Source organism: Cynocephalus volans, unplaced genomic scaffold (assembly GCF_027409185.1).
Source record: "Cynocephalus volans isolate mCynVol1 unplaced genomic scaffold, mCynVol1.pri scaffold_35, whole genome shotgun sequence".
Taxonomy (NCBI): Eukaryota; Metazoa; Chordata; class Mammalia; order Dermoptera; family Cynocephalidae; genus Cynocephalus; species Cynocephalus volans.
The window spans coordinates 729,549-757,520 of NW_026902463.1; the positions used below are offsets into that span (position 1 = coordinate 729,549).

The following is a 27,972-nucleotide window of genomic DNA, read 5'->3' on the forward strand; positions in this document are numbered from 1 at the left end:
TGCTTGTGCATAGTGAAAAGACCACGCGAGGACACAGGGAGAAGAAGGCCTCACGAGAAACTGGCCCTGCCACACCTCGATCTTGGCCTGCCAGCCTCCAGGACTGTGAGAGGATAGAGCTCTGCTGCTGAAGCCCTGTTCTTGGTATTTTGTTATGGCAGCCCTGACAAACTCGTACAGGCAGCAACATATACTCTCCCTGTTCTTCTGACAAAGAAACTGAGGCACAGAGTGTTACCAACCGGCCAGGCTTGCCCTGCCCTCTCTCATTAAACAAATGAACTCGAAGTCCAAAAGCTGATGCAAGGATTGGAAGGTTTATTCAGATTACACGTATTCAACTAAATTTCTAACCAAGCAAACAAACACAGAGAAAAGAGGAGCAGTGGGGTCCAGTTCAGCCTAGTCCCAATCTGCGGGGCCAACCTACTCCATTAACAAGAATTGATAAAAGCAGTTCTCCCCTTTGTTTTCAGCATAAAGAAGAAAAGTACCAACTAGATTTAAATCAGAAAAAACAAAGCATAGCCAGGAGCCCTCCACGGTGCACCTGTACAGACGTGGATACAATCCAGCAAACAGAAGAGGGCTGGGAAAGTCAGAGAAACGTAAAGAGAATAAAGCATTGCCTTGTCAGAACTTAGGCCAGGGACTCCAGGAGAGATCTGCCAGCAGCAGAGACATGGGAGCAAAATAGTCCCAGTGGCCACTTGCCTCTTGCAGCTGGAGTCCTCTCCAATGCCCTTCCAATTTTTGCCAGTGATTAAATTAGGCTCTCGGATTCCAAAGTCATAGAAATGAACAATGTACCCAGCAGTAAAGCAAGCAGCGCTTTATTAAAATAGGAGATGGACTTATGCATGAGGGGGGTAGCAACAGTAAAGCTAGCCCCCCCCAGGGGAGCTGCTCAGGGTCTTTTTATAGGAAAGGAGTTAAGGGGTGGCAGGCAGCATCACTGGAGGTGGTCCGTTCTGTTCTTCCTGGTTGTGTCATGGGTGCATGCTCAGTAGGCAGTGCTGTTCATCATTGTCACCCCAGGAGGGTCATTGTAGCAGTCACCTTGATACTTTGTGCACAGGTGGGAATCCTAAAGCGGTCTTAGGTTAAACTGTAACTTTTACAATTATAGTAAACAAGCCTTGGGGAGGGGTTTTGCCACTCAGGAAATATCTGTTTCCTGTCTTATGTCAGTCTGTTTTGTCAGGGCAGCCCATGGGGTAATCATTTGCATGGAGGGGTCTCATGACTGAGGAGTGGAAAAGTAACAAATTGTCTTCTGCAGGGAAAATGGAGTCAGTTTGGTTCACAGGCTTAGCCTTACTGTTTCAAGAGAGGTTTAGTGACTTGGCTCATGTGGTCAGGACCCGACAGGAACGAGGCCTCTCTCTGCAGCACACACACTCTGGGGTGCTGTGCTGCACTTCCTTAGACTCCCTGGAAAAATGTGATTCCTCAGTGCACCCTCAGTGTGCAGGAACGTGAGTGTGGAGGTAAAGCCCGTTTCAACCATTTTAAGCAAATGGGCACGAGGCGGAGGAGTATGGGATATGTTGTGGAATGAATGAAGGACCAAGCCCAGGAGCGAGAGGCAGAGCTGGCCGCAGAGATAGCTGGGTGCGGACTGGATTCACTAGGCTTTGTCTCCTGTTCCCCCTACTCCCTCGGAGGAAGACCTGGCTCTTCTCCCATCACAGATCATGTGCCACACCTCACAGTCTGTGACGAGGTAGATTGATTTAGCTAATGCCATTTTTACTGTTCGAAAAGTGTCCTTGTTTGAACCCACCCCCCAACACCTATGGTGAAAATTGAAACTTAAAAATTGCCCTGTTCTTACACAAATTTTAAATTCTGCCTGCCTTTGCTGTTTCCCGCCTATGCTGTCCCTGACTAATAAAACCAAGAGCTGTATCTGGATGTATCTAGACAACCTGAGGAGGAAACCACCCTGTGGAAGTTTTTGCTGTCCCTAAGTGATTAACTGGCTTGTCTTGGCTTCTGTAACCAGCTGGCAGGAGGCCTCGCGAAACCCTCTCCCTCCTCATACTAGGAGGAAACGTGTGTGACTATATGATAACTTTAAGTGTGTGACTATATGATTTTCTTGCCTGTGTGACTATGTGCCTTTAATAGACCCTTTCAATTTAAACTCAGGGCTCTTCTCTTACCAGAATATCTGGAGAGACAGTTGCCGGTAAAGACCCCCTTTTAAAATTCTCATTTGGGCGTTCTGTTTCCTTTTCCGTGCGACAGCCTCACCACAAGTCCAGCTGCGGAGAGACTGGGATCCAGGGTGGTCAGATTCCCACGGGGCAGATTTCCACTGGCTGCTGCCAGCCCAGCACTGTGGGAGTTGGTGTGTAGTGGGTGCAGAGTCTCAGTCTGGGAGATGAGAGAGTTCTGGAGAGAGACAGTGGTGATGTTTGCACAGCAGTGTGAACGTGCTCAATACCCCTGACCTGGACACTTAGATGGTCATGATGGTCAGTTCTATGTTACGAATGTTTCACCACAATAAAGATTATTCCTTAGAGAGAGATACTGACGGGTGCACTGAGAGATGGGCTTAGATGGGCCCCACTTGGGTTGGGCCCCAACCTTAAGCCATGCAGCTTGCGAGGCGCCGTGGCTGGGCGCTCGCAGGGGTCAGTGGCATGGCCAGGGAGGTCAGTCCCCAGCCCAGGATGGCGCAGGCAGCAGAAAGGCGTCCTGGCGAGGGATCATCCCGGGGCTGTCCAGGGCCAGGGGACCCTCGGGCTGCAGCAGCGAGTAGGACTAATGGTCCCAGAGGGAGCGCGGCTGTGAGGGCGTCGTGTCCATCCATACTCGGGTGGCCACACGGCAGAGAGCAGGTGTCCGCGAGAGCACTCCTGACCGACGGGCGGAGCAGCGGACCCTGGGTCGCGGTGCGTACGGCCCGTCTCTGGACCCTGCTGGCCGGGTCCACACAGCTGTGGGGCGGCGAAGCCTGGAGCCCGGGAGCCCGGGGCTCGCAGCCGCACCGCAGCGTGAGCCCTGGGGACGTGCGCCAGGCGCGGTCCGGGGCGGGAATCAGGACGGGGAGGGAGCCAAGTAGCGAAAGGGGCAACCGGGGTGCCGCCCAGGGCCAGGCTCTGCCAGAGCCTGTGCGACGGCCGCCGTGAGCCTCCCAGCGCCCGGGCACCACCGCGCGCCCCGGGCCACCTGCTCGCCGGGGCCCAGCAGCCGCGCCGCTCCCCCCGTCCAACGCCCAGCTCTCTGCCGGCGCCACCCGGCCCACCAGCCACACCCGCCACACCCGCCACACCCGCCACACCCGTCACCGCTCGGCTTCACTCGGCTCCATCCGGCCCACCCGCCACCGCTCGGCTCTACCCGCCACCGCTCGACTTTACTCGCCACCGTTTGGCTCCGCTCGGTCCCATCCCCCAGCATTCGGCTCAGATGGCAGCCTGAGGGTGGGGTGCAGGTGTAGGTCCTGCAGAGCGACAGCTGAGGGGCAGGTGTAGGTGCCGCAGAGTGACAGCTGGGGTGCAGGTGTAGGAAGTGGGCAGCTGGCAGACAGGAGGTTTGCCCCTACTTTAGCTGGTTCCCGAGTGTCCCCCTTCTGACTGCATCCTTCACCCTCTCCTCGAGCCAGATGGAGCCTGTCAGCAGGTGGGAAGCCGAGCGTGCAGGGCGTCAGCAGTCCAGGGGATCTGCCATCACTGGACAGGGGCTACCTGAGCAGAGCTTGAGCCACGACGCCAGGTGTAGCGGATTGAATCATGCCTCCCCCAAAAACTCATTGCAGCTTGAATTGTGTCCCCCAAGTTTTATGTATTAGAAACTTGGCCCCCACTGTGACTGTTAAGAGGGTGAGAAATCCTATTAGGATAATTGAAAGGAGGAGCCTTAAAGAGGTGATTGGATTGTAGGACCGTGCAGTAGTGAATGGATTAATAATGGTGGTCAGGCGTGTGGTTCTGAGGGCTTTAAAAGAAGAGAGAAAGAGTCTGTCTGTCTGTCTGTCTCTCTCTCTCTCTCTCTCTCTTGCTTCTCACCATGTGATCTGCTTGTACCCACCGGCTGCCTGCCACTTTCCGCCTTGAGTAGAAGCAGCATGAGGCCCGCGTCAGATGCAGCTGTCCCAGAATCCTGAGCCAAATAAACCTCTGTTCTTTATAAATTACCCAGTCTCAGGTATTTCTGTTATAGCAACACAAAAATGGGCTAATACACCAGGGTCTGTGACTAAATTTTGCCACATATTGGCTGAGTTCTTGGGTAATTTGCCAAGAAATGGAGATTTTTATAATAGTGTGCTTATGTACAAATATATCACTCTGTATCTCTCACTGGATAATTCTCTCATTATATGAATATCTTACTATATAAATATCTCAGCACATATAGCTCACTGTATGTATCTCTCACCATATGAATATCTCACTATAACTATGTCACTATATATTTCTCTCACTATATATATCTCTCACTATATATCCCTCACTATATGAATTCCTCACTATATATATATATATCTCACTTTATATCTATCACTGTATATCTCACACAATCAAACTCTGCTCTCTTGTTCTTTTCCATCTATCACAGTATTATCGATGTCACTGGCTGCTTCTGAGTTTATGTGGGTTGACACACGAGGAGTTTAGGACAAGGTCAGGCAGATGTGCTCAGTGTCAGCTCTCTGAAAGTCATCAGCTGGGGGACACTGGGGTGAATTCTGAGATGTGTGATGGTTCCTGCCCACCTCCGGGCACCATGGGTACATTGCTGAGGGTCAGATTGGACAACGGGTAGATTGTGGTGACAAGATCCACCCAGGGGAATGTGGGTGCCCAGACACCTCAATCCCAACACCCGGCATGGTCCTGTGACTGCCATCCCTGGCTGCACTTCAAGCACTCTGGGGATGCTTCTTTTTTCATTCTGGCAAGTTGATTTGAAATTCTTATGTGGTCTTCATAGGGTTCAGGGCTACCTGTGATCCATGTGCAGGCCCCTTCTCAGTCTGGCTTCCACTCTTGTCTACTGAAAGGAAATAGGCAATGTAGACAGGGTTGTGATTCCCGGTTGGAAAGCAAGATACAGGAGTTTTGAGAAATGGTTTCAGCTCCAGAGCTGTGTGGCCCCGAGCCCCACCCCAAGACCCCAGGGGGTGGGTTCTGTTGATGGGAACTGCAGGGACAGGGAGGCCAGTATTGCAGGGGTTAGTGTTAGGATTACGCTTCGAAGTTTAGGGCTGGATATCATGGTTGTGGTTAGGGTTGCTTCTCAGGTTACCTCAAACACTTTCTTACCCTGAAAGGGCCCAGGCAAGCGCTTCCTCTACTCAGTCGCATTTTTCTAGGATCCGAATTGGCTCCAGCATTTTGTTTAAGATTCCCCGTATGACCTTGTGATGTATCCAATGCAGTCAGTCTCCAGCATGTTGTTTAAATCCTGTAACCCTGAACCAGCAAGTGGATGTTTCGGTAACCTTTGATTTCCTTCCTCAGCATTCTGAGCACAGCAGGACAGCCACGACACTTCTGCAGGGATGACTTTTGGCACTTTTCTTAGAGGACTTAAATGCTGTTTTTGCGACTCTGGGTTTCATCACAACTTCATTGCTTGTGATGCACTTGCCAACTCCAGGCCTGCCTGGCTTTTTCTGTGAACTCACCGCCTCTCTGTCTCTCTCTCAACAGCAGAGTCTGATCAGAAATTGGCTCCCACGTTGAATGCTGTATGACAGTCACAGCCCTAAGGGGCACAGGACTTCAAGTCTGGGTCTGTGTCCTGCCCACCTAGCTCCCTTGAGTTGTGCCTAGACAGGGCCTTGAGTCACGTGGGGCACCCAGGCCAGGCAGTGCCCCCAAAGCTCAGAGCCCACCTGGCACAGGATCATCAGCTTTCTCCCCTGTGCCCGCCGGCCTCCCGCTGAAGACACACTCAGTCTGTGCAGTGACCTGGTTTTCTTCTCTGTGTGAGGGCTCACTCCCAAGAGGGGACAGGGACAGGAGGAGAAGCAGGGGGTGTAGTGCCATCCCCATCTCCCCCCAGCTCTTCTGTGGAACCCTGGCCCTGGATACCAGCCTTTTATACCCCGTCCTGTGTTCCCCAGCTTCAGACAGGTCACAGTGGAGTCCCCAAAATGTTACTCCCATGACTCCATCCATCTACGACCTCCTAGAGCATTCTCCTCCTGAGTCCCCGCCCAGGCAGACTTGTCCCATGACTCCTTCCCTTTTCTAGGCCCCGCCTCCCTCTCCCCCATTTCAGAGACTTAATTTTACAGGTGGAAATTTTGGGACTGGGGGAGAGGACCTACGCAGGAGCATACCCTGATTATATGTAGGGCAGCCTCAAACCCAGATCCCAGCAGTCTCCCCCCGCCCCCCTTTCACTGTTTCCCGGAGCTGGAGGAGGAGGGACCAAGAGCCCACAGCTGGTGAGGGCTCTGTCATTAAAGGGTTTGGGACCACCCCACCACTGAAGCCCTGCTCTGTAAACGTGCCCCAGATCCTGGGGCTGCAATTGCCCCCTCTGCTATGATACCTGATACCCAACCTGATGACTGGACCCATAGAGAAGAAGTTGGGGCCTTGGCCAACTGGTTTCCTGACTCCTTTTCCTTTTCTCTTGAGTTCCCACTCGTGTCTGTGCCTGGCTTTCACCTCTGAGGCTACAGAGATGGGGGTAACGGGAGAGACCATGGGGCGCTGGTGGGGGTGGTCCCCTCCCGACCCATCCCTGTCTCCATCTCCTCCCCTGGTTCTCTCCCTGGGCCCAGGAGGTGATTTAAGTGGGACTTGGTTCCCGTGAGACCCGGCTGAGAGTCTGAGTTCCCGTGGCCTCCCGGACTCTCTCACCTTTGGAACTGGGGACGAGGTACACAGCCCGTGCTGCAGGTTTGTGTGGGAACAACGTTTATTGGAAAAGGAGGCCAGAAGAACATAGAGGGGAGCCATGTGGGACATGGAGGGGATCTGTAACTGTCCATAGCCTGTGAGCCCTAAAGGAATCCCGGCCCCCCCACATTTTCTGCCTCGTCTCTGGTCATGAAAGTGGAGGGTGTGTTTGATCGCTTACATCTTTTTCGACACTCCTGGGGAAGGCAAGAGGTCAAAAGACGTTCTCTGAAGCCCCCTCAGTGCTGGGGCGTGGAGGTGTGTGGTGGCCACCTCTCTCTCTGTTGAGATGTGGTTTTATTGCTGGGGCTTCTCCCTTGTGTGTGTCCTCTGGTGTAGGATGAGGCCTGACTTGTTACTGAAGCCTCTCCCACACTCTCCACACTTGACTTTTGCAATTCTTGAGATTCCTAACCCCACAAATAATTTGCCTTTGTCCTCTGGATGCACTTTCTGGCCTGTTCTGGACTCTTCTTGAGAACTCCCCATTAGTCCTTTGGGTGGGCTGGAAAATGTGTTTGAAATTCTCCTCTGCTTTGTCCTTTTATATAAGGGGTTGGACCCTTCTTTGACCTCTTGACCTTCAGCCTTGTCATTCCAGCTGTGTGGATCAGAACGTTGCTGCTCCTGATTCTGACCAACTGGATGGAGATTCCCTGGCTGGAGAAGTTCTCTTGCAGATGTCCCTGGGAAGGTCTGAGAGGAGTGATTGTGTTCCACATGTTGCCTGAGGAATTTCTGACTGGAGAAGGCCAGAGGGCTTGAAGAACATGGGTGGATCTCTGGCTTTTGTTCTGCTGAAAGAGGAAGTTTTTGGTTAGGGGAGGTGTAGACAACACTGTCTGGGACATCTGCTTTGTTGTATGGTAAGGCCTGCTCCCCTAATCATTCCTCATGTGGTAACGCCTGCTGTCTCCCACCGAGTGTTCCTTTACAGTCTTTTTTCATTCCATTTTTGTTCTCTACATCTTCCTCAGAAACCCAGAAATCCTAGGTCATGGGCCTTGTCTATGTATCAGCCAAACCAGGGACCTTCAGTAGCATCAGAGGCAGCTTCAGTCTTTATACAGAAGGAACTGCAGTGACTTTGCCACACACACTACAAGTATCTTCTGGGTCATATCATATCGTCTTCTCCCCCTAATCTCTGGGTACTTTTCCTGATAGAGCATCTGCAGCTATTTTATTCTACTGAGAAATAATAACTGACTTTGGATTACGTAGATGGTGATAGATTTTGGATGTGTTGAACCCTCAAAACTCATGTGAAATTCTGATCCCCAATATGGCAGTGTTGGGAACTGTTTGAGTCATGGGGGGAAGATCCCTCATGAATGAATTAATGTTCTCCCTGGAAGGTGGCAGTAGTGAGTGAGTTCTCACTCTATTAGTTTCCACGAGAGCTGGTTGTTTAAAAGACCCTACCACCTACCCCATCTCTCTTTCTCATGCTTCCTCTTGCCGCTTGTACCTGCCAGCTGCCTGCCACTTTCCACCATGAGTAGAAGCAGCCTGAGGCTCATGCCAGATGCAGCTGTCCCAGTATCATAAGCCAAATAAACCTCTGTTCTTTATAAACTATCCAGTCGCAGGTATTGTGTTATAGCAACACGAAAAGGGGCTGTTATGGATGGACTCATCCTTAGTGACTTTTCTTATGAGGGGAAAGGGATCTATAAAGTCAGGAGCCACTTTGTCTGGAGATGCACAAATGTAGAAGGCAGTGTAGAGTAGTGGTTAAAGAACACTGAATTTGAGTTTCCCCCGTCAAAGACATTTAATGGAGGACTCTTGTGTACCTGGTTCTCCATCAGGAAGTGGGATTCAGAGTGGTCCAGTCCCCCTTGAGTAAACGACTCTGGTTCCTGCTGCCTAAACTAGATTGTGAATTGCTTCTCTCTCTGTCCACAAATCATAAAATGAAAATATGTCCTTCCTTGGGTGACACGCCAAATATTCCTACTTGAGTTATTTCATTCAGTCTTAGGCCACTTCAAATTTATTAGAAAGTTCTGTTTTAATTATATCCCTAATCAGACTTCTTACCTCCTGACTCCCACCTTTATCCAACCCACCATCCTCTCTTACCTGGAGTCTAAAGTGGCCTCTGATGGGATTACCCACTGCAGTTTATTTTCTGAAAATTAACCAAAACTCCACAATTGTTTCCATCTTAGGAAAATCCCCAGTTTCTGGGCAGGAATCATGGGCACTACATGTCCAGGCTTCTGTGTATCTCTCTGACCTCTGCTCTCTTCTCTGCTTCCTTCACCTGGGTGGTCTGAGCCATTTCTCAAACACCCTCACTCTCTCCTGCCTCAGGGCTGTTGCACGAGCTGCTCCCTCTGCCTGGAGTCCTTTGCCAACAACTCTGCACCTCTCAAATGTTATGTCCTGAGAAGAACCTTCCCTGACCGTCCCTTGTCACACCCTCCCTCCCCTCATGATGATCTCTAGGCTCTTTTCTGGATTAGTTTTCTTGAAAGCACGAATCACTGTCTGATATGCACATGCCTGTGCGTGTCTGCGTGTTTCCTTAATTCACGTGTCAGCTGCTCAAGAGCACATATTCTGATCATCCTGTTCTGTGTGTATTTCCTGTTCCTGGAACATCGTCTGGCACAGAGTAGGAATTCACGTGACAACTAATTGAAATAATGAATGAATGAATAACAACATATGCATGTTATTTAGGAATATGGAAGAAATTAAGAAACAATTAAAAGAGCCAGATGAAACTGCCTTGATAAAAGAGCTGGTAGGTGCTTGAGACTTGTTCTTTGTCTCTAAGCCCGTCAGGACTATATGTTGTTATATATTTTTCATATAAAAAAGTTAAAAAAACAAAATAAGAACAAAAATTTCAAAATATAAATTGTCCCTAAGAGTCAAAGGCAAATGAAATGAATCCTTAATTTCAGAAGCATCTGATTTGAAATTTTTCCATCTTTCGACTGCATTTTACTCTACTTAAGAGTTGTACCATGAAAATTCCCAAGGAGAATTCTTTCTCTTCTATTCTATTTAAAGAATAATAGTGGTGCCCACCTCTCCCTGCTGTGAGCTCTTTCTTCCGCTTGCTGTCCCGCTTGATACCCAGCTCCTGGCCATATTTATCCCCGTACCAGACCAGCAGTTCACAGCCCGGCCTGATGACCTGGCAAGTTCGATAGAAGATCTGCCCGTGGTATTGAAAGGCCACCAGGTTCTGCTCCTCATCATCCCGGGCACAGTTCACATACCTGGGGTTGAGGCAGACAAAGGGACAGAAAATAACAGGCAGTGAGTCTCCACTACCTGCCAGGGCCATGTTGGGCTTGTCACCAGATGGTCAAGGCCCCCATGCTGTGACGGACCATGCCGTTACCCTCCTCCAGGAACCTGCTGTTCATACCTAAGCCTCTTTCTCCAAGTCCTGCTTATGGTGCTCATCCTGCCTGGAATGCTTTCCCCCCCCTTGCCTACTTATCCATTCTTCAAAGCCCAATTACAGACTTACCTCCACCTTGATTGGCCATAAAACACTGACTTCTCACTTCTCTAAACTCTGAATCGATTTCTGCTGATAGCACAGAATTTGGTGTTTGATCAATCATGTACTCCGCTTCTGGATTAGCACACATCATTCTTTACTCAGCCCAAGTCAATCTTCTTTTAAGAGACCTTTCTCTAATCTCCCATAGTTTACCTAGGTGCCATTCACCTGCCTCCCTGGGTTCCCATAGAAACTTAGAGGTCCCTTTGTCCTAGCATGGAAATATAGAATAATAAAAGCATGTCCATATTCTTATCTTCTAATAAAATGAGAGTCCCTCATAGAAAGGGGCTCGTCCATGCAGCACAGAGGCCCGTGACCACCCTGCAGCTCACTTCTCAGGCTTCAGGTTTTAATTTCATTGAAGCTGGCAAGATTTCCTGCCCTCACAGATTAAAGGTCCCTTGTTTTAGGTTGTCTTGGCCTTGTGTACTTCTCCTATAATCAAATGTTTCACATCTCCGCGCAATAGTCCTCCACGAGGGCATGGGTTGTGTGATCTGTTCATGTGATGTACTCCATTTTCTAAACAAGAATATAGTAAGTGCTTAATAAATGCTGATTAGATCAATTAAAGTGCGAATCCAGCATCCCCAATGAATCTAGGCTCCTCAGCGTTTATTCTGGTGCCCCAATTTTTTCTATCATAGAGATTTAGTTTTTTCATAAAAGAAATGGCAATATTTATATTTTATCTATTTTTTCCTGGATGTTCATAATATGAAAGAACATTGTAAGGAGAACAGAGAGTGTAAAAACCATCGAGGGAGGCATGCTGAGGAGGAAAGAAGCCGAGCTTGAGAGAGATGAGTGTCCCTGCTGGAACCCGAAACCTATTGGCCTTACCTCATCCAGTTGGCCCGAGATTTGTCCTTTCCATCCACATACTCATAGCAGTTTCTCCCCTTGGTGATCTGAGTTTCAGAAAAATAAGTTAGTCATTTTGGGGTTGAGGGGCAGGTAATAATCAGAATTATTTTATTGTACTGTCATCGATGCATTTTGAGCCTGCATGGATTCAGCCGCCAATGGTGACACATGCTGCGTACTCCTCAGCATCATCTACACATCTGAGTTGATTTGTCCAGTCAGAGCAGAGGCCCCATAGGGAGAATGCACTTTTTCTGTCTCTGTGCCACTTTTCTCCCGCTCACCCTCTGACCTTTAAATAGGAGTTCCAGGTTCATGCAAAGACCACTAAGTACACAGAGCTAACCATGTTGCCAGTATCCATGTTCTAGCATGTAGAAGGTGATGTCCCACCAAAGGCACAGAAGGGATATAGGAAGCCAGAAGATGGGGTAAGATAGGCCCTTCTCACCATCCAGGAGTAGCCACTGTTGGCTGCCTCTTCATCTTCTGTGATCTGGCCCTCAAAGGGGCCAAAGTGCAGACCCAGTGGAAGATCGGATCCCTCATTCCATACTCCAAGCCCGGCCTCAGGGATGCCCGACGGCCCAATTCTCAGCCCAGGGGGCAAAGTGAGGGCTGAGCGGTTGGGATGCCCCTTGTCCACTGCACTGTCCTTTACAAATGTAGGGGGACCATGAGCCACACAGCTGTCGATGAAGAAGTCCTGGCATGTCTCACAATCTGGAGGCGAGAGAAGCAGGGGTTTGGAAAAGTATAGTGCATGTTCCTGGATATAAAGAGCTTCAGAAAGAGCCCAGCAGTTACATAATTTAGCCTCAATCCTGTATCCCAAGCCACCAGAGTAAAGGAATGATTTGGGGTCAAACAACAAGATAAAATTATTCTACCGGGATATAGCCTTCTCCATGAGTGGGCCAAAAGGGTCACTTACACAGGTAGTCATCATCCTGAGGCTCATCGACCTCTTTGTATGACCGACCCTTTCTTTCTCGCAGGCTGTACACCTTCACTTCAATCTCCTTTCTCTCGAGTTCTACATTGGAGAAGAGTAAGTGAGTGAAGTTAGGAGTCTGGAGTGTTTGTTTCTGTTTTTTCAGAAGATGTGAAATCTATTACCATCAAATTATTATCTATCCTTCTACATACTCTGGCTCCCCACCCCTTCAGTACCTCTTAACTATTATTTCAGAGAGACTAAGACTCCACACTGACTACAGATGCATAAGTCAATTTTAGTTTCTGGATTGCCATGATCAGATTGAACCTCCCAAACTTTCTACTTACAAAACAGTTCATTCATGCATTTATTTATCCACAAAATATTTGTTGAGGGTGCATTATATATTAGGCATGGAACAAAGGCATGGATGTACAATAAGAAAATGTGGTCTCTATTATCACAGTTGTATGTATCAGTTCTTTTATATTTAATTTAATGCTTTTAAAACATATATGAGCTATATGTGTTTATCTTCATTTTACAGATTAGCTTTAAGGAGTGCAGAGAATTTATAATGTCTGCCCAAGGCTGTAATGATTCTGCGTGGATTAAAACAAGCGTGTGACTTCAGAGTTGGTGTTCCCACATGCTATTCAGTACAGTACCTAACTTCTGGTCTCAGCATAGTCCAGCTTAAATGCAGGCCTATTGAAAGTCTACGCCACATATCTAGACCATACTCATCAACCTTTCTAAAGGACCTAGAGGGGATAAAGTCCCCAAATTATTTTCTCTTACCCAATTTTTGTCTAGAGTGCCGTCTGGAGGTACTTGCTTCTGCAGGAGGGGACACTCGTTTCTGGGCCTCCTCTGAGTCACTTGTGTTCAGGAAATCTGTTGTTCCGGGCAATTTCTTCAAACTAGATTCATTACTTAACAGTGCCCTGGACATTCCCTTTAATGTGAGAGTCACATTTTAAAAACCAACATACATTTATTTAGTTTCTTAGGGCTTGCAACATTTTTTCACATGTAGGAGTTTTGTTCAACAGTCCCTTGAAAAACCTGGAGCTTCTGAATACCAGAGAGAAAAGGAAAGGCCTGATTGGGTAGTGACTCCAGGACTAGAACCCATGTCTTAAGGCTCTTTTCTTTCAACTTTCTCTATATACGTGAGAGTGAGTGAGGGAGAATATTTTGGAATACTAGCAGGAGACTCAACCAGGTCTGTGAAAGAAGGAGGTAGGGGCTTATAGAGAAAAAGAGGGGATCTTCTATGAACTAGTAGACATTTGATGGAAAGAGAAATGTAGAAAAGCACAGAGGGTACAACACACATCTAGAAAATGAACAGTGAGGTTGGGAGGAGAAGAAACAGTTGGTATAAATGTATGCAGACAACTAAGAAAGTGATGCTAAGAGTTGCAAACTGCCATAACCTGGAAGGAATATTTAACTTTGGAATTGAATGAACTGGTTCCTGTACCAATTCTACTTAAGGAAGGGTGTACTATTAGTTAATTCTACTCAGCTTTCTGATCCACAAATTGGCATGCATTCTCATTCTTAATGGTATAGTGAACATGAAATGCAATAATGTTCACCAAAGTGTTTTGCGAGTTGTTAAATACAGTACAAACATGAGATTAATAATTTCTCTTATAGTCCTGACATCGATTTACCTCCTCAACCATCTCTACAGTTGAAATCTAATTCAAAGATATTATCTTCAGCATTACTTGACCCTGTTACACGTATTTTAATTTGCAAAACTTGGAATCATTCAGAAAACATTCAGGGGGCCCTCAGGGGCTCTAAGCCTCGCCTGGGACTCCTGAGAAAAATCGGGTATGGACCATGCTCTCAAAGAGCTCACAATACAGAAGCAGCAGGCTAAATAAATGATTCGAAACAGCATGACATTTGCCTAATTTGGGCCCAGAGAAAGGAGTAGTTACTTCTTCCTACAGGGAGGAGAGTTTAAAATCAGTACCAGGATGCATTTCTACTGGATAGTGTAAAGTACATGAAGTGCTAAGTCATTTTCCTATCTGTTGTTTCTCAGTCAAACTTCAAACTTCTCAGGGCCTGGAGCAACTTTCTCACATCTGAATACATCCCTTGTGAGAGAGTAGGAACTATCTCCGTCTTCCTCTGGGACCATGCGCAGTGCAAATTGACTGTATATTTGCAAGTTTCCCTCAGAGTGTCTTAGCGTATCTCTCACTTAGCACAGCAGACAAGAATTAGGTTGAAATAATCAGTCCGATGAATAATGTAAAGGTGTCCGGGTAAGTCAGCATGAACTTTACAAAACACGAAAGTTTTAATGAGCTTGTAAGTACTTTAGAGAATGAAGGAGTATTGGATTAGACTGAACCACTACTGACTGTGATCTCAAACATTTCTGTAGCTCAGTTTTTTCATCCACAAAATGGTTATAGTTATAGTTGTAAGGTTTGAGTGAGTTTATTCATGTAAAATGCTTAAAATAAAGTCTGAAATATTGCAAAAATAAAACGAGTGGTAGTGATTATTGTTGCTCTTCTTATTAACTCTTAAAATGATGATGTCAGACATTGTGCTGAAGAGATCAGAAAAGGAAGGCAGCAGTCCTAGGATACTCTGCACATTCTCCTTCCCTTCCATGTGTTTGGATCTTCCATGAGGAAGATTGACTTGTCGATAGGATTTTTCAGTTACTCACCTTCTGGTGTTTACTCTGTCCCACTCTGAAGGCCGCCCGAGGAGGTTTGACTAAAAGGTGATGAGAAATCAGTGTTTTGGTCGGTAAATATTTCCCAGCTCAGAAGATTCTCATTAGGGACAGAGAATTCTGAACTAGAGTGACAATTCCAAGTATTATCCACGGGTGATTTGAAAACGGTTTCTGAAGTAACATTAAGACCTTTGCTTCTATTGGAGGCATTGCTAATTTTCTTAAAATGTTCGTTTTTTTTTTTAAATAGAACCCTGTATCTTGGTGTTAACACCACACTCTCACCAACTGAGGTAAATGGTCACCCACCACAAAGCAAAGAAAACAACACCAAACCTCATCTCTGCTTCTTCTTGTGTTCACAAGGTTTCCATTACATTTATCTTTTAAAAAATGAATTGGCTTAACTTTCATGAAAAAACGCTAAACAAAACCACACAATGGAGGAAAGGACAGTCTCTTCAAGAGCCGGTATGGGGAAAACTGGATCGCCATATGCAAAAGAATGGAGATTGACCCTTATCTTACACTACATACAAGAATAACATCAAAATAGATTAAAGACCTTAATCTAACACCCAAAAGTATAAAACTCCAAGAAGAAGACATAGGAGAAAGCTTCAAGAAATCGAATTTGGCCATGATTCCTTGGAAATGACACCAAAAGCATCAGTGACAAAAGCAAAAATAGACAAAGAGACTATGTAAAGCCTGAAAACTTCTGAGCACTGAAAGAAAAAATCAGTGGAGTGAAAAGGCGGCCTACAGAATGAGAGAAAATATTTACAAACCATATGTCTGAAAAAGGGTTAATACCTAGAATATCTAAAGAACTCCTACAACTCAACAACAACAACAACAAAAAACAGTTAAAAAATGGGTGCTATGACTGGATTTTGCTCCTCCAAAATTCATATGTTGAAATTCTAATTCCTGGTGTGATAACATTGGGAGATGGAGCTTTGAGGAAGTAATTAGGGTTAGATGAGTTCATGAGGGTGGGGCCCTCATGATGGGAATAGTGCTTTTACAAGAAGAGGAAGAGAGAGATTCCCCCCAAGAGGTGGAAGCAACCTAAATATCCATCAACAAGTGAATAGATATAGAAAATGTGGTATATAAATACAATGGGCTATTATTCAGCCTTAGAACATAAAAAACCCTGCCAGTGCTATGACGTGGACAAACCTTGAAGACATTTTGATAAGTTAAAGAAGCCAGTCACAATAAGACAAATATGGCATGGTTCACTTATATGAGGTATCTAAAGTAATCAAATTCATAGAAACAAAGTAGAATTGTTGCCAAGAACTGGGGCAGGAGGAAATGGTGTGTTGTTGTTCAACGGGTGTAGCTTTAGTCATGCAAGATGAAAAAGTTCTAGCAGTTTCTTGCACATCAGTGTGTATCTAGTTAATAATATCAAACACTCAAAAATTGTTAGAAAGGGTAAGTTGCCGTTGTGTGATTTCTCATAAGAAATCTCAAAAGGAAAAAAAAAAAAATTCTTGTAGAAATCCCACAAGATTTCTCGATAAGAGACGATAAAGTGACTAAGGTGGGGATCAACTGAGTGCAGATAACGATGTATGACAAACCATGGGGTTAGTCATGTCTTCTTCTAAGACCGTTGATCCAATGACTGAACTATTAAGACATTAGGGTTAGAAAGCTTTTTGGTGGATTTACAGTTCAATGAAAGTTTAGTTAATTTCCCGCTGATTAATTAACAATGTCTAGCAAAACCAGTCTTTCTTTTATTACTTTAAAGAATGATAAACTTTAAACATATAGAACAGTGTGGAGAATAATGCTGGAAAACCTATAAATCCATCACCATCCAGTCCTATTCCAACATTCGGACACAGCTGATGGAAATGTTTTCATTTCGACTTTTTATTTCAAAATTCAAAAATAGACATAAAACAGACAAAAGAGCTAACTATGACGCAGTGAAGCCACCTGCCAGCCCTTCCTCCTTCTCTTGTGATAATAACTTCTGAGTTTGGTATTTCTTACTCACATTCAGATTTTTATACGTTTAGCACTTATTACTGTATCTGTAAATAAAATATGTAATTATTTTACAGGTTTAAAACCTTTATATGAATAGCCTCTTACTGTATATAATGTATTGCACCTTGCTTGTTTGTTGAACATTTACGTTTTTGAGAGAACATGGTCTCCTTTGTTAACTCCTGAGATAAAGCCGAGACCTCAACCCAGGATGGTTTCAGGAGGTCACCTCTAATTCCTCCTGGCCCCTCACCTTTCTGTCGAGGTGTCCATTCTTCATCAGAATCCTCAGTGTCATCCACATGGTGCTTGGTCTGCCTTTGGTGACACAGGAAAGCTGGTTGAGAGGCTCCGACACCTGGAAAGAAGCCAAATCTTTGTCCTAAAAGGGAAGTGGTGAGAGGAGGAACAAAGGGTGGTGGCAATGGAAAGCACCACAAAGCCAGTGTGGCTCAGCGCGTGCTGGGAGAGTCTTGAAAAAGGTCAAGATGTGAACTCTGCATGACTAGTGCCGATACTCGGCTGTGCACTGACAAAAAAAAAAAAAAGATGAAGAAGAACAAATTTTCCCCTCCAGATTTCTCTCCATACAGAAGGGAACTGTGGGCCCATGCAGCTGCCTAAGAGAGAGCCAAAATAACACGGGGACAGAAGACCTGTTTTATATTTCGCAGGCCGGTCTGCAACCAGCACTAGAAGTTACCTAAATTAATCAGCACATTATCGTTCCTTCTCACATTCCTATAGTGAATTTTCTCCAATTCTCCTATCTCTGCCCATTCTTCCTTGGAGAAGTATATGGGAATGTCTTTGGAAGCATCTTTAGCCTAGAGAAAATAACATAGTTCATCAGTGATTTACTGCACACATCACAAGATCGAGTGGGGCCTTTTCTTCTGCCTTGTAATCTTAACAATCAGAACATAGGCTGGGGTCTTGGGGTGGTCTCTGTGAAACAAGGATAAAGATGTTCGTTACCTCCCTCCCCAGATTGTGTTCTGTTTGAGAGAACACAGCATTTTCCTAGCTCTCCCCAACACAGAGAGTTTGATTCTTGTCTCCTTTTCTCCCTCATGTCCCAGACAGGACCAATTGTCCCCATTGCATGCACATGCACAGCCAGGGTCACACAGAGTTGCAGGCCACAAGTCTGTGGCCCTCCAGACACCAGCTGCTTGTCACTAGTACCCCCTCTCCATCCTTCGTACAAATCCTGCTTGGAGCTTCGCTCGACTTCCCCCACCTCTCACCATGGGCTTCCGCCCTGTTCTCCCTGCATCTCCCTCAGGGTTCTCCTCCGGGGAGCTGTTGGAGCTCATGATGCCGGGACAGGATGGCAGGCCCTGCTCCACCTCCAAGGTAGAGAAGGTCCCGTGAGTCTCCCAGCTGCAAGGCCAAAGCTCCTGTGGAAAGAGAGGTTGTTGAGAGGGGGCCACAGCCCAGACCACTGCCCAGAGCCAGGCTCTGTCTTCTCCACTTGGCCAGGGTGTCCAGACCAGGAAGATGTGGGGACCCTGCAAGGACTGGAGGGCGTTGGGGAAGTCTGGGGGCTATTGACAGGATGGGGGGGTCTCTGCTGGCCATCACAGACCACCTAATGTAAGCTGTTTTGTTTCAGTTCCCCTGCATCTTGATGCATCTGAGGAAGGGTGGCAAAGGTGACTGAGGGTCAAGGCTAGGCGTCTTCAAGGGGATTCCTGAGGTGTGAGGGCTAGGGGAGTCCCATGGAGACCTTGAGGGCCCCTGACTGGTGGGACTCAGGTTACACTGACCAGCGGGGCTCTCCTCCAGGGAGAGGAAATGAACATTTCTCATAGGAAGGCTTCCGGGATCTCCACCAGGAGATTCTGGAAAAGTCTGGGAGTAAAGCAGCCTGGATCTCTAAGGAGCAGCAATCCCTCAGGCTGAGGAGATTGGGGGTCTCCAAGGCCAATGAGATTTGGGGTCTCTCAGGCTGAGGTTCTGGGGGTTTCTCAGGTCGAGGGGATTTGGGGTCTCTCAGGCTGATAGTATTTGGGGTTTTTCAGGACAAGATTTTGGGTCTTTCGTGCTGAAGAGATTTGGGATGCTCAGGTTGAGAGGCTTTGGGATTCATCAGGTAAAGTGAATTTGGGGTCTCTCAGGATGAGAGGATGTGGCATTTTTGAGGCTGAGGAAACTCGGGGTCTCTCAGGCTAAGGAGATTTGGGGTCTCTCATTAGGGGGCATTAGGCTCTCTGACACTGACGTTATTTGGGGGTCTTTGAAGCTGAAGGACGTTTCCAGGCTGAGCAGGATCTCTAAGGTTGGGGAAAATTGGTCTCTCTGTGGCTGCGGTATTTAGGGTTTCCCAGGCTGAGGGGGTTGGGGTGCCTTAGGCTGAGGGGAATTGTGTTTCCTCAGGCTTAGGGTGTTTGGGCTCTAAGCATTAGAGGATTTGGCGTTCCTGTGGGTGAACGGTAGATTTGAAGGTGTCTGAAGCTGAGGTGCATCGGTGTCTCAGGCCGAGGGGGTTTGAGGTCAGTCCAGGTTAGCGGATTCGAGGTCTCTTGGGGATCAGGGGATCTGGGGTTTCCCAGGCTGAAATTTGAAGGTCTTGGGCTGAAGGTTTACAAGGGTTTCTTACTGCACGGCAAAGACTTCCCGAGTTCCTGTCAGTCTCCCTGGCTTTCTCCTGCCGCGCGGCCCACCCTGGCCTGGCGCCCGCTCGGATCCTCTCAGGAGGGAGACGACCGTTGAAACGGCCACGCAGCCGCCGGTACCACCAAACCGCCAATCCGAGCTCCCGCCAATAAGCGATCAGGAGGGGATAAAGGGGCAGGGAGTAGGGCGGAACCTAAACCTGTCAGTAATAGGCACCACTTCTTTCCCGCCTGGTGGACGATCCTGCCCAAAACCTCAGGCATTCGCCACTCTGGGTACTGCGCATGCGTCAGTCAAGAAGCCTCGAGTCCTGAAGAGCAGTCTCTCAGGTCGTGACCGGCCTTACAGGCTTGTCATGAGGCACATATCTGGCTCTCAGCACTAGCGTAGCCTTGCCCCGCGGTCCTGTCCACAGGGGATCTCAAAGGGGTTAGGGTTAGGAGTTATGGTTTGGGTGAGGGTTAGGGTTAGGGTGAGGGTGAAAGTTAGGGTGAGGGTGAGGATTAGGGTGAGGGTGGGGGTTAGGTTTAGGGTTAGGGTTAGGGTGAGGGTTAGGGTGATGGTGAGGGTTAGGGTGATGGTGAGGGTTAGGGTTAGGTTTAGGGTTAGGGTGAGTGTTAGGGTTCGGGTAAGGGTTACGGTGAGGGTGAGGGTTAGGGTTAGGAGTCAGGGTTAGGGTTAGGAGTTAGGGTTATTGTTAGGGTGAGTGTTAGGATTAGGGTTACGGTGAGGGTTACGGTGAGGGTGAAGGTTAGGGTGAGGGTGAGGGTTACGTTTAGGGTGAGGGATAGTGTGAGGGTTAGGGTTAGGTTAATGGTTAGGGTTAGGGTGAGGGTTAGGGTTAGGGTGGCTCCAGAGGAGGATCCTACCTGCCACTTCCAGCTCCTTCTCAATTATGTTTCTGCAATGGGGAAAAGAGATAAATCTCCTGAAAACAGTGACTGATGTAGCTCCAACCTCTCAAAGAGGTGGACCCTTCCCACAAGTGTGGGCTGTGTTTAGTGACGTCTTCCAAGAAGGACATCATTGGGGAGAGAGTCACTGAACAGGGACACACCTGACAAACACTCTGCAGCCAGGTGGCCAGGATTGGCGTCCCCAATGGAGGGTCAGTTTGGCAGCAAGTGCCTTTGACATGAGGTGCTGAGGGGGACACCCTGCTCTGTGGTCTACCCCCAAAACCCTTAACCCCGTGTCAACCTGAGAAAATCTCCAGACAGAGGACATCCTACAACCATTGGAGCAGAAGAACTACACGCAGTCAAAGCCAAGGAGCCTGAGACGTGAGGACTTTACGTATCTGTTTCTTCTGGGCATTGGGGCAGGAGGCCTTCAGGGAAAGCTAGTGAAATCAAACGAGGTGAGGAGTGACAAGCATGTAACAGTGTCGGCCCTCCAATGGGACAGGTGCCTACACTCACATCACGGGTGGACTGTGGGAAAAGGTGGCCAAGGGCCAGGGGCTACCCACTCCAACATCTGCAAGTTTTCTGAAAGTCTTAAAGTTTTCCAAAGTGAAAAGATTTTTTAAAAGCTTAAGTAACATCCAAACAAACCCCAAAACCTAGACATGAAGACCCTAATCTGTAAGTGGCACCTGTTTCTGGTGGCAGGATTACACGTGGCTTTTATTTTCCTCTCTTCTGTGTTTTCCAGACTTTGCATAAGGAACCTATGTACAGATACTTTTAAAATGAAGAAAAGCATCCTTTAAAACATGAAATCATTTAAATTTTTTTTTTAAAGATTTTTCAGAAGGATTAAACAGCTGGAAGCTTTGAATGAGGTGTCAGTGGATGGGTGGTCACACCCGGCACTCACCTTGTCCATGGATCTGGAGGGGCAGAGCAGGTACCTGTGGCCCCGGAGACCAGTCAGGCACCGAGTGGTGGTCCCCGTGTCACACAAGCAGTGGCCTAAGCGAGTCACGGCGGGTAGTGGGTGGGATCCGGACGCAGGGGCGATGGGTGGCCTCAGCAGCCCCCGTCCTCAGGTGCCCGTCTGAGACTAAACGCGGGGCAGCTCCTGCCCCCACCGGCCTGCAGTGACCGTGCAGGCCATCCACGGGTGTGGGGTTGGGGTCGGACTCACCTCAGCTCTGACGTGTGGCCCGTCCTGCAGGATCTGATTGTCCATGTGAGGGATGTGAGCCACCCCGAGACGGAGCTGCAGAAAGCCAGCGTGCTGTCTGCCCTGCAGGGCCTAGGCCTGCCCGCCCCGCTCCTGGACTCCATGGTGGAAGTGCACAACAAGGTGGACCTGGTGCCTGGGTGAGCCAAGGACCCAGTGCCGGCTGAGCATCCCGTTCCCCAGGTGTGGCCAGCAGGCGGGCAGGGGTGATCTCAGGACAGTTCCTCGTTCCCAGCCTGGGGTTTGCCTCCGCCTCTGCCACCTCTTTTCACTCTTCCATGTCCTAACCATCCGGTGGGGCTGGTGTCTTCACCTTGCACCAATTGAAGTGTCACAAGCCGGCTGTGGGTGGGTGACAAGGGGACCCTCTTCTCAACAGGTCATCCCTGAGGCTGAGCCGGGTCTGTGTCCTCTCTGGGTCTGTGTCCTACCCTGGCAGGTACAGCCCCACAGAACCAAACGTCCTGGCTGTGTCCACCCTCCTGGGGCATGGGCTGGAGGAACTGAGAACTGAGCTGGAAGAGGCGGTTTTGAGAGCCACCAGGAGATGGGTCCTCACCCTCCGTGTCCGCCTGGCAGGGGCCCTGCTCAGGTGAGCGGCCTTGGCGGGTGGGAAAGGGTGATGACCTGGGTCCCAGCGCCAGGCCCAGAACTGGGCCTTTGGGTGTTTGGGGAGAGCCACAAAACAGGCAGAGCACCCCCAGCTTTAGATGTGCAGGCATCAGCTGGGATTATTTTTTTTAATTGATTATGCATATTCATGGAGCACAGAGCTATCCCCTCCTGTGCCCAAGATGTGATGATCAGATCAATACTCTCAGTGTGCCCCTCACCACAAATTGCAGTTATTCCCTGTGTCCCCACCCAACCTCTCCCCAGCGTCCCTCCCCCTGCCCCCCTCCACCCTGGCCACCCTAGGTCTGTTTTCTGACTCTGCAAGTAGCTGGGATGTTTCTGAAAGGACCTGAGCTGTGTTAATGACTCAGCCTGCGTACACCAGGTGCCTAATCTGTGCTCATGGACATTCTTGGGCTACATGCTGTACCTCCCTGAGCAACACAAGGAGGTCTGAGCAGGGGCTTGGGGGTGACTAGGCTGTCCTCCAGGGTATTTATGCTGAAACTGACCAAATGGGTGGAGGGTCCTCACGGTCTTCATGGAACGTGCTTCTCCGTCCCCAGCTGGCTGTAGAAGGAGGCAACTGTGCAGCAGGTGGACGTGATACCTGAGGACGGGGCAGCCGATGTTACAGTCACCATCAGCAACGCCACCTATGGCAAATTCTGGAAGCTCTTTCTGGAATGAAAAGACACCCTCGGCCAGCAAATCGCATTTTTCCAGCATCAGAGCAGAGCAGGCCACCTCCGCCTGTGTGTGCCTGGGCGTCTGCTGCCAATGACGACACCACGGTGGGGCTGGTGTCACCTCGGAGTGGGCGGCTGGAGTGTCAGCTCTGAACCATCCAGGCCAGCCATCAGTGCGTGGCAAGAACTGGTTTCCCTCTGGGATGTTTCAGTGACGAGGTATTAAAAGCTTTGTTCTGAGGCGCCTCAACTGGCATTTCTAGTTCTTTCAGCGCGTGCTGGGCACCGGGTGTTCACGGACTCAGAGACTGCCCTGCTGTCCCCTTGCTGGTGTCGAGACACAGCCCAGAAAGCTCCCCACAAAGGTAAAAGAGAAAGAAAACAGTTTTATTATTGGAAAAGCAACAAACCAGGAACACCGCTAAGAGATCGCAGAGACAGAGAGAATCTCACCTTCCTAAATGCAGGTGGATACAGCCCATCACATACACATCCATTGTCTTTACCCAAAAGAAAAGTGAAACTACTTGCATCTTTTCAAGGAGTGGGAAATTAACTCTTAGAGCAAAACTCCAGCAAAGGCAGGGAGACAGGGCCCCACTTAATGCTCACGTTGCACAGGAGGCTTCTCGTCTCCTGGAAAGACATTCATGGGATGCACAGCTGGCCCCTGGCTCATTCAGATTTTAAAGTGATCTGCAGAGTCGGAGACACTGAGGGAGCCCTGAGATGGCACATTTTCCTAAGGAAATGCCTGAGAGAAGTCGGGTAGTGTCCTTTTTCCCTTTTGGCACTAAGGAAAAATCGTATTTTTTTCTTAGGTTTACATTCAACTTATAGTGGTCAGTGTTTTTGAGTTCCAGAATTCAGCATTCAGGGATAAGTTAAAAAAAAAACAAAAAGAAATCTGTACCCCTCTCCTGAGTGTGTGAATGGGGTGTGTGTGAACTTCTCCAATGGCGGGCCAGGTGGCCCTGCTGTACACACAGCCCTGCCAGACACACGGCCCCTCCTGTTCCTTCCCACTCCCCCCAGCTCAGTACCTGTCCTTCCCACACCTCTCACAGGTGAGGAGAGTAGGCTCCAGGGCTGGGGCCGTGTCCTGGGACCCACAGGTGAGGACAGAGCTTGCACATGGTCCCAGCTGCACCCTCTGTCTAGCCTTTTGCCCCCAGCCTCACAGGGTGGATGACACGTGCAGGTCGCCCAGGCTTTACTAAGTGGAGCAGAACAGCCCCCTCGTCTGGGACAGGGACCAGTAGGTGAGGAGACCACTGAAGGCCTCAGGACTCGGTGGCTGGAGACGGGTGCTTCCCCCAGCCCATCTGGTTCACTGGGATCTGCTGTGGAGGAGTCACTTCACCGCAACTTTGGAGACTCTCCTGTTGGCTGTGAAGCATCGTGCTTGGGCAGTGCCTCCTGGGGGCTCGTGGGGTACAGCCCACCGCTTGCCAGCCTGTGGCCATCCAGGGGCTGTGCCCACTGTGCTCCTAGGAGCTCTCCCAGACACCCCCTCCTGGGATTTGCATGGCCAGATGGATCCCGAGACCTCTCCTCATGTGCAAGGCCAGCTTGTCCTCCCAGGTCTGGCTCCAGACTGTGTCTGGTCCTGTCCAAGTCTTCCCTGTCTGGGTGACACAGGAATGGCCGCACGGGGTCTGGTCTCCTGGCTGTCCTCCAGCACCCACCTGGCCACTCTCTTGGTCTCCACCCTGACTCAGACACTGAGGGAGAGCGTGGCCCCCACTGCTTCCTCAGGCACAGCCCAGTGAGAGACCCCCTGCAAGGAGCTCGGCAACACAGGGGCCTCATGTGGGAAGCGAGAGGGTCTCAGGGAGCCCAGAGGGGAGGGTGGGGGCCTCAGGGAACCCAGGGGACAGGGTTGGGTGTCTCAGGGATCCCAGAGGGTAGAGGGGGGTCTCAGGGAGCCCAGAGGAGAGGGTGGGGGTCTCATGCAGCCCAGAGGAGATGGTGGGCGTCTCAGGGAGCCCAGAACAGTGGGTGTGGGCTTCGTGTGGGATAGGCACAGGTGTAGCACCCCATCCTTCCCAGCTCCCAGTGTCTCCAGTCTCCTTGCTTTGCTGCTGGGCCTGTCCCTTCCCAGTTCCTCAATCTGGCTGTACCAGAGCACTGGGGTCCTGAGAACAAACCCCGTTGGGTGGGAGGAAAGCAGGACTCAGAGGAGGGGGTCTGCGTTGGGCTGATCCCCATGGGGGCCCCTCTCCCGGATCTGTCACGTGACGGGTTGCGAGAGAGCCCGAGGTGCACCCGTGTCACATAGGTCCCCTTGCAAACGTTATCGGGTAGTGACACAGAAGCTGCACTGTCTGCTATGAAGGCGGGAAGGTGGGCCAGACTCAGCCCTGCACGGGGCTGGCGTTCTGTGCACAGAGCAATGGAGTCCCTCCCCGCCGGAAAGCTCTTTCTGACAGAGCATGTCTCTTTGAACTCAAAAGCTTCAGAAGTTCGTCTTTAAAATTCAATACACAATCTTTACTTAATGTCCCCATGGCGGAGCTTAAATCATGCAAAACTCAAAACTTTGACCCAATCCTTGAGTTTCTATGACAAAAGTAACCTGAGGAGGAGAGAGGCAAGATTTTATTGTTTTCTTTTAACTCTGTGATCTGAAAAAAGTGTTCAATCAAGGTAACATTTTCTAGATTCTTCCCATGGATTATTCTGAAATCTACCAAAATTGTCTTGGCTGTTTCCATGGTCACAAAAACCCATAAAGACATTTGACTTTAATTTCTTTTAATCTCTGGAATTAAACGAGTCATGCTGAATAGCACAGACGACGGAATCATGATACGGGTTTAGTGGAAACACTGGCCAGTGTCACAGACTTATCCTTAAACGTGTTCCTTCATCTCCATCGTGCTCTTCCTGAGCATCAAGCTTTGGGCTGCTGGATCCAGGAAAGTCATGGGTCTGAGGTAGCCAGTGGGTGGTGGCCCATGAGTTTGTCCTCCTGGATTTCAGGTACCTTCATAGAATCATCGCAACTGGATACCAAAAGTATAAGCAGATTTTCCTCTGGAGAACGACTAATTGGATTCCAAACAACACACGTTAACGTAGATTAAAGAATTATTTTTAAGACTATCCTAAAAAATACTGTCTTGTTCCAGAACATGGACAAACAAGAATCCCTAGCTGGGTACCCTCTTACGAGGGAACTGGAAGAAAACTTATGTCTGGTATCCATTATGTGGCTGAGAATTCAAACCACCAGCTCTGAAAAACTAGATGTACAGAAGGAGGTATTTCTGTGATTTTGGGGTTTGTGAAACCTGGACCCCTCAGTATTGGGAAGTGAAGCAAAAACCCACTTGGAAAATGTCACATCACCCAAGGACGGCAGGCCACAGTGGGGGAGTATCATTTGTACCCATTGGCCTTTAAATTTGGAGGTGACCAACTGCCAACACAGGCCAATGCCACTGAAAGAAGAAATTACTACATTAATCAAGAGGATGGGCCCATCACCGCACACGGGGCTGTGGGGAAAGCCCTGGTGTGTGTCAGGAGGCAGGAAGGGGCGACAGAGAGCCTGGGTCACAGCCTTTGCTGGAGCTTCCACAGGAGGGGAAGTCAGGCTGCGTGGACAGCTCGGGGCTGGTGAGTTTGTAAAACCACAGTGGGCTTCTTGCTGTGGGTCCTCTGCTGGCCTGATACCCAGCCCTGAGGTGACTGAGGGCAGGGAGATACTGGCTGGGTGTGTGACAATTAGGAAAAGGGGCTGCACAGGAGCAGGGTGCTCCTGAGCGGGTCGCTGGCTACCTTCAGGAGTTTGCTGGCCCTGGGAAGGGCAGTCTCTTTTCTCATCTGTAAGGCCCCCAAATGCCAGAGCATCCAGAATTTGAAATAGGAAAATGTAGTTAATAGAGCCGGCCCTGTGATGAAAGGTGCCAAGCAGACCAAAATGTAATCTAAGAAAACACAGAACAGGCAGAAACGTTGGAAAACTGACAAACCCACCGTGGCCTTGGAGGAAAGGGAAGAGTTACTGGCAGGCAGAGAGGGTGGGACTGCAGGAAGGACAGGTGGGCTTGCATCTCAGCCGGCAACTGGGGACACCTGGCGGAGGCAGCGCAGCCTCTCACCTGGAGGGAGAGATGGGTGGACAGAGGAGGCCCAGGAAGGTTACTGGAAGTGGCAGGTGAGAGAGAAGACGTGAGAAACAGCTGTGACAGCGAGGTCACAGCATGGCTGTGGCACGGGGGCCCAAAATACCTGTGCTGTGCCGCTCACACCTGTGTTCTTACTCCTGCACATAAGAACAGCACAGGGAGGCCCGGGGGACACGTGAGGAGCGTGTGTTCGACACCGATCTCGTACACGGCCCGTCATCCCCATCTGTGTAAGTCCTCAAACATCTCATTAAATTTGTTCCTATGAACAGCTGGAAAAGCCAAAGCAAAACCAGCGAGCACCCAAGAATCCTCTTGGCCTAGGGGAACAGTCTGTGATTTCATCAGAATTAAAAATAGGTAACCCTCGTTCTCTTTTAAAAAAATTTGTTTCTCGGTAGGATTTCAACCCCCTTAGTCCTACTCCGCCAGCATCACAATCGTGAGCACTTTAAGGAGCGCCTTGTCACTATTCAAACGTCACTGCACTGTGGTGCTCTCGAAAGTGGTCAGGTGAAGGACACACTTGAGGGTTGTCGTTAGCACCCACGCCACGGCCGCGGTGGTGGGAGAAGCCCACGTTTACAGGTGAGTCGCGTCTTCCTTTGAAGGTGCTGCCGCGTAGTCATCTTTAGCCATCAGCATGTACGTTGACTCCATCCCGCGTCGAAACTGGAGGGTAACGAGGGCAGGTGGCAGGAGGCCGTGCTGGCCTCGCCCCAAACTCCCAGACCCCTGCTCTCACCGGTACTTGGCCGAAACAAGAGCGCGATACTTGAAGGATTATGGTTGAATCTTCGAGCCGCCCCGTACTGAGCTTCG

At 49.1% G+C, this 27,972-nt stretch overlaps 1 pseudogene; it reads right to left on the reverse strand.

Moving 5' to 3' along the window:
• Positions 1–2,599: 2,599 nt before the first annotated feature.
• On the reverse strand, positions 2,600–18,277 carry LOC134369076 (histone-lysine N-methyltransferase PRDM7-like; annotated as a pseudogene).
• Positions 18,278–27,972: the final 9,695 nt, after the last annotated feature.